Below are 6,725 nucleotides of genomic sequence, written 5' to 3'. Positions count from 1 at the left end.
CCAGCCCACACGATTCTATTAAAGATTCCATTTTGAGGTTCGAAATGTAGGTCGAGCGCATACCAGAAAAGCAGCGCAGGAAAAAGTCCTTCAAGGACCAAAATATTGCCCTTTCTGTTCACTTTTTTATTTCAAGTTTGAACCAAGTTCAGTGCAGCTACTTGTATGCGACACTGCGCACCCATGTCATAGACGCCTTTATTCATTGCGCAAATGCATAGAATCGCTTCAATTACCTAAATATACTGAGCATTATTTAGCCAAAACAGTACGCACACTAAATATAGTCGAAACGTTGAATCAAGATGCAAGAATATATCTCGTTAGTGTATATATGTTCTCTGCAAAATTCGATGATATTCATAGGCATATTTATTTAACCATGAAATGAACGCCCGCGCTGAACATGAAAATTTGTATCTTTCAACCACACAAGAACACTGCCTGGTACATAAGAGAAAAAGATATAATATTTACTGATACCAGCAGTCTAGGTCAAACATCGCGTCCCATGAATTTTAGAACCGCACCTTGTCCATATTTTAGCACCGTGATAAATTATTAGACTTCAACGATTGCTTCGATGCGCAGACACAACGTACAGTACCTTAGAATCTCGCACAGTCCGTATGTCGACGTCGTCGCGGCGAACAGCACGCTCCCACGTAATCCTACGTGAGTCTTTTGGGAACGAAAACACAAGCACTTTTGGCCCGTTGTCATAGTTTCCTCTACAGTTGGGCACGCAGCAGCGACCCATTGCTTCAACAGCAGGTCACGACACGCAAAGATTTAGGTATCACGATGACAAGCAATTTCCTAGCCAGCACTCACGAACGCAACAGCAATAAAACGCAGCAGCGCACGCTGACATGTCCGGCTACACGACCACGGAAGGGTGCAGAACTGGTTGAGGGAAGAAAGGAGACGTCTCAGTGTCGGAGGAATGCGGAGGGGTCAGAGGTCAAAGTGGCTGACGTCAGAGCGGAGGGAAAGGAAAGCGCGCAGTCAAGCGACCAGAGTGTGCGTGTGAGTGAGTCAGAGGATGTGTTAGGAGTGTGTGTGGTGTGGTGGACTTGCCGTGGTCGATGATGAATGTGCCGCCTTTTCTCATCCATGTAAATAAATGGTGGTTGTGTGTTGTAGAAAAAGAATGTGTGGTGGCGAGTGATTAAAACGCCGAACGGATCACTCCGTTGCTAGAGAGACTACATAGCTGCAAATTAGGCCCACGGAAATAAAAATACGCATGGACTCTTTGATTTCGCCGATAGGTATACGCATCACTCCGCCGGTGGAAGAACGGCAAGCGGCCACGGGTCTGTTTGAAAAGTTGCTCGACTCCCCCCCCCCCCCCCCCCTTTCCACCATGTGCGGGGAATTAAAAACAAGAAGGCGGGAGCCGGCACGTTTAATCGGATTTAAATTCCGGAAATCGGCCGTGCAGAGCAACAATTCTCATTTTCTATGAGCGCTCGCGACATGTAGATCGAGTTCCAGCGGCAAAAATACCAGTTCAGATTCCTCTTCAGTGCACCTTTAAGCATCGTCTCAAGTTCTCTTTCTGATCTCTTCTCTGGATGGATAAATGGCTTGCCCGTGACACCGTCGGTTCCATGCTGGTACTGCACGGATAGATCTTATTCCACAGAGTAGGGGAAGAAGGCACGGAACGAATTAAGAAATCTCTTAGCTTGCCCCATGATTAGGATTATGATGCCAACATGTTTTCCAGGTAGCGTTACACTCCAACTAGGCCGTTGTGGGACACGCCTGTTTGAGTAATCAGATGAATGCAGGACATCATGGCAATTGCGGACGCGTTACTGTAAAACATGCATGCTGCATGATTTATTTGAAGATGCTGTACAGGGAGAGAGAAAGGAATTATAATGAGGGAAAGGTGGAGAGGTCGGCCGGTGGTAACATGGCCCTGGCCTGCTATTCCACACTGGGGAAAGCGAAGGGGAGGATATGGAAAGTGCGAATGAAGGTTGATGATGGCATTAAACAATGGGTTTCATAGGTGCTGTCCACACACACGCACACTCGTTGGCACGCGCATCGCGGTGACTGGACGAGCGTGAAATTCATGTCTTGAACACACACACCGACGAATGTCATTAACACATACTGCAGTAGGGGCTCCATGAAAACACAAATGTGCACTCTCACGCATGTGAAACCAATAAACAGACTAAACCGTGTAGGTAGTGCACAGACGGGTATCCAGGTCTGTTTCTCATAAAAACTTGAGCACGGCCTTTGTCACAACCCACGACTCAGTACGTTTCGCCCTGGCGCTGTACATTCCATATGTCACCAGCCTGGGCGAGATCAGTACTAAACGTGTTTAGTGATTTGAGCTGCGCCAACGGCCTTATGTTCACCCTGCGACGCTTTTTGTGCAGGCCAGTTCCATCCGTACGGGGCTGCCACCATGCCCAAGCGGAAGCGGCAAGATGAAAGCGCTGCCGTCATAACTGACCAAGCGGAGGTTTTGGCGTCCAAAAAGGTTTCGGAGTCCGAAGAGGTTCACGTTCCCGTGGAGGTGAAAGTTCCCGAGGCGGCTGATGTGCCCAAACACAAAGAAGTACCCGAAGATGAGCAGGTGCCCGCCGACGGCGAGGCGCCTGCCGAAGTCGAGGCATCCCCAGGCGTTGAGGAGCCCGCAGGCGTAGAGGAGCGTGAAAACGATGAAGCGCCCGAAAGCTTTGAGGTACCCGAACAGGTTCACGTGACAAAGGCCCCGTCACTGCCATTGGAACAGATGGACGGAGTCTGCAGCCAGTACGCCGGTCTAATAGTCGACCATCGTCGACCATGCACGAGCAGGGAAGGCCATCTGTGCCACATCGTAACCAACATGAAAGCTTGGAACAACTTCTTCTGGGCCGTGGGGCTGGAACTACAAGAGGACGCGGAATCGAAGCTCATCCTCGTTAAGTCGAGTGACGGCACATGCACGAGAAGCCTCAATATAATGAAAGAAAGGCGCCAAGCCGCGACGCTTCTGTATCACCTCCTAACTACGCACCGGTGCGTTGCGGAAGTCACAATCAACGACGATATCCTCACCGGCCATGAAAAAATTATCTGTTCCGCAGTTCGCGACGCGCTGGGGCTGAAGAGGCTTTCGTTGGACTTGAGGTCGCCGAGGGTCGTTATCTCCGGCGCCCTTGCAGCGACTGTAATTTGCTTGACACGGTTGAAATCGCTCGACCTGTCCGTGAACTTTCACGGGAACTTGATTGCCGATCTTGCGGCTTTTCTCGCGGGAACAGCTTCCTTGGAGACGCTTATAGCTTTGGCGGTCCGTGTGTACCCTGAGGACGCCAGCACCTTCCTAGCAGGGCTTTTCCGAAACAGGAGCATCCGAGACCTGTCACTCTCGTCAACGATTCTCAACAGTGGCAGTGCACCCTACGGCATAGGCAACCCGCATGTCGCTCTCGGAACGTACCTGAGGCTGAATACATCCCTGAGATCGGTGTTTATTAAAGACCCTAAATATGGTCCGGACATGGACGTCTTGACTATCTGCGATGCCCTGGCTACTCACAAGGTGCTGGTTAGGCTCAAGCTAGAGGTGAGCAAGCTCAAGTTGCAGTACGCCACTGCAATAAAGAAGCTTCTGCGCACCAACAAGACACTCAGGCACTTCAGCTTCACGTGCAGCTACAACCATGATGACGAAGTAGTTGAAGGATTCCATTGGCATGAATGCCGATGGTGCCACTTTCGGCACAACGATGACTTTGTAAAGCCCTGGATCTCCGCTCTGCTAGAGAATGACACCTCCATCACGGAACTGACATTCTCAATGTGCGGCTTTAGCCTCTTAGAGTGCCAGAAATTTTGTCGAGCGGCGACCACGAACAAGTCGCTGAAGAAGATCATCGTCGAAAACCTCGGTCGCCACAGATGGGAAATCTGCAAAACACTCTCTGAATGTGGCCTGCAAGACACAGTCGTCGTCAAGGGCCCCTGCTTGGTGCACTACCCAGACAGTGGCTGCCCCTCGTACACAGTGCCCCTCGCCCGGCTCCAGACCGCTGTGGACAGAGCGACCGTGTCCAAAAACCTCACGCACATCACGCTACGGGTGTACTCGATTTTGGGCTTTAACGGTGCGACAGAGCCAGCCGCAACGCCCATCGTTGAGCTGATCCAGAGCACGACTAGCATCACACACCTGGCGCTGAGTCTGGAATTGCAGTGCTCTAAACAGTGCTGGAATGTGTGCGGACCCGCTATATGCGACGCCGTGTGCCGAAATACGAGCATCAGAAGCATTACCTTCATCTTCTCGAGGCAGAATTTCTGTGACATGGCACCGCTCGCCAGCCTCCTGCTCCGAAGTCGAGCCCTCCGTAGTTTCACATTACACGCTCCCAGTCTCAGAGCTTTCATCGCGTTCATCGCAGAGCTCTCAAAGCTAGAGCTTGCGCATAACTACGCTCTGCAGGACCTACGCTGCCTTCATAGTGGCCATGATTATATTAGAGAGCGCCTGGCCATCCAGGACATCCTAAACAGGAACCGAGTCTTGGCAAAGCGCGCTGCTCGCTTCGTCGCCGGCACCCATGTGAAGTACACTGCGGAGGCCTTCGAGAGAGTCTGCGCCTCTCCGACCTTGGTAGACGAGCTTCAGGCGACGCCGTTTGTCGACGAAGCTCAAGCTAAGAAGCTGATTGCTCGGTGTGTGCTCGGACTGCAAGACTTCACAGAGTTCATGCGCCTCGCAGGCGTAGTGCGTGACGGCATAGAGTGCAGCGCCAGGGATGACGGGAAGACGCAACTGGGTGACCTGCCCGAACTTTGTCTTCGTCGCATAAGGCATTTCTTGCGCTTGAGCGACGTGCTTGTTTCCCCGGAGTGAACTATGCCGCACTGAATGTTGTTCACGTGTTCCTTTAAAAATGTGTCCTAAGCTGTTTCAGTTTGTTTAGCCATAAAGGCATGCATTTTGCCTTGGTATCACAGCGTGAGCCGTAAGGCCTTAATTACTGGGCGAATTGAATTCGCGTAACTTAAGTGGTGTATTTTGTTTTCATAATTTAAATTCAATTCATTGTTCACCGCTTGCCCTGGTTGGTAGGTATACAAATGGAGAGTAGGAAATTTCCGTGTCCGTTTTACGGAAGATTTAAGGGCAGAAGGCAAGATTGAGACAGGGTAGAACCGGTGGGGGGCCTGGTCAGATTTCCCTAAATCGTATTGGCACGCCGAGGCTTTCTCTTACGGCTCACGATATGGAATCAACGGCCAAATGCAGTAAGAAATGGCTGAACCAAGCTGTAACAGCTTTCAATGATTACTGCGCTTTGCCATGAGGCTTAGCTGCACAAATTTTTGCTCTCTTTTTACGGGACCATATGCTAGAAAGGAACCGGCAACATGCCTGCTCTGATAATGATCATTTTGTGATGGCAATAAAGTGGTGCCTATATATACCTCATGCACACTGTGTTCATTTCGCTAGTTGCTCTCTCACCACGCGCTTAACAGTAAGTGGCTTATGTGAGTAATGTTTCAACAGTAAGTAAGTAATGTTTCAACAACACTTAGAGCGCTGATCGGTTTTGACATTTTCTAACCGTTGGCTTCTGGTTCGTCAAGAGAGGCCGCAAGACACGATTCATCCATCTTTCAAGCAGGCACTTTCGATCCCCAGGGCCGTCCAGCATGCCCGACAGCTACACGTCGAGGCATGCTTATCGCAAATGTCTGCAACAAATAAAAGAAAGAAAAAGAATGAATGCATTTGTATTGAGTAAATAAGTGCTCATTGACTGGCCAGATATTGCGTTTATAAATTAATCTAAAATAAATATCCGGCCTTGGGACTTTTTTCTAGTGGTCGCAACAGCGCAGTCAGGAGGACCCGGGTCAAAAAGTGCTAGAGGACGCAAAAGCGGACGGTTAAGCCACGCGCTTATGTTTCACAGGCAGTTCTTGTGAAGTCCCTAGTACTTCGTAGTTGCCGTTCCTACAAAAATAAATTAACCGACTTGATGGGAACCGAGAGGGACGTACGACAAGGTGTACGTAAGTCGCAGGTTGCGAAGAAAAGCGTTTGTTTTTCAAGGGGTGCGCAGGACACACAGCATTTAGTTCTTACCCCCAAACTCTGAAAGCTTCCTTACTTCAGTAAGGGAGCCTTCACTGCAGTGAGGAGCCCTCATGTCAATCTGAAAGCTTCCTTACTGAGGAGCCCTAAGTAAGGTCGTCCTTGGTGCCTCCTCACATTTGAGGCAGCTGCCAGCTGCCTTCATGCGTCCTTACGTCGCTCCTGGCCCTGGAGGAGTGCTTCACCTCACTGCTGCCATAAGTGACTCCGCACACTCACGCGGCGCTAGGACGCGAGCCCGGCGTGAGTGCAGTTGAGCAGGCGGGAGAAAATGACAGCGTGGACTGACCGCTACGCGGGCGACTACACGCAATTTTTTAACCGTGCTTGTGAATACGCATTCGATGAAGTGTACCTGTATCCTCGAACAGCTAGGTTGCTTCGCGACGCGGTGAATCCAGTGGAAGTGCACTCAGAGGAAGAATTTGCGTTCCGATTCCGCAACGGTGTGGCTCTGTCACACTTGGGCATTCGGCGGCGAGAGCGAGCGAAATCCGCCGCCGCCGAAATGTTGCCTCGTTCACACCTCCGGGCCACCACGTCGCCGCTCGTGGCGTGAGAGATATGGCTAGCAAATAGCATAAATCGACGC

The sequence above is a fragment of the Amblyomma mixtum genome, chromosome 8, assembly GCF_055824585.1.
Source record: "Amblyomma mixtum isolate Tamu chromosome 8, ASM5582458v1, whole genome shotgun sequence".
NCBI lineage: Eukaryota > Metazoa > Arthropoda > Arachnida > Ixodida > Ixodidae > Amblyomma > Amblyomma mixtum.
This window is presented reverse-complemented; position numbering follows the sequence as displayed.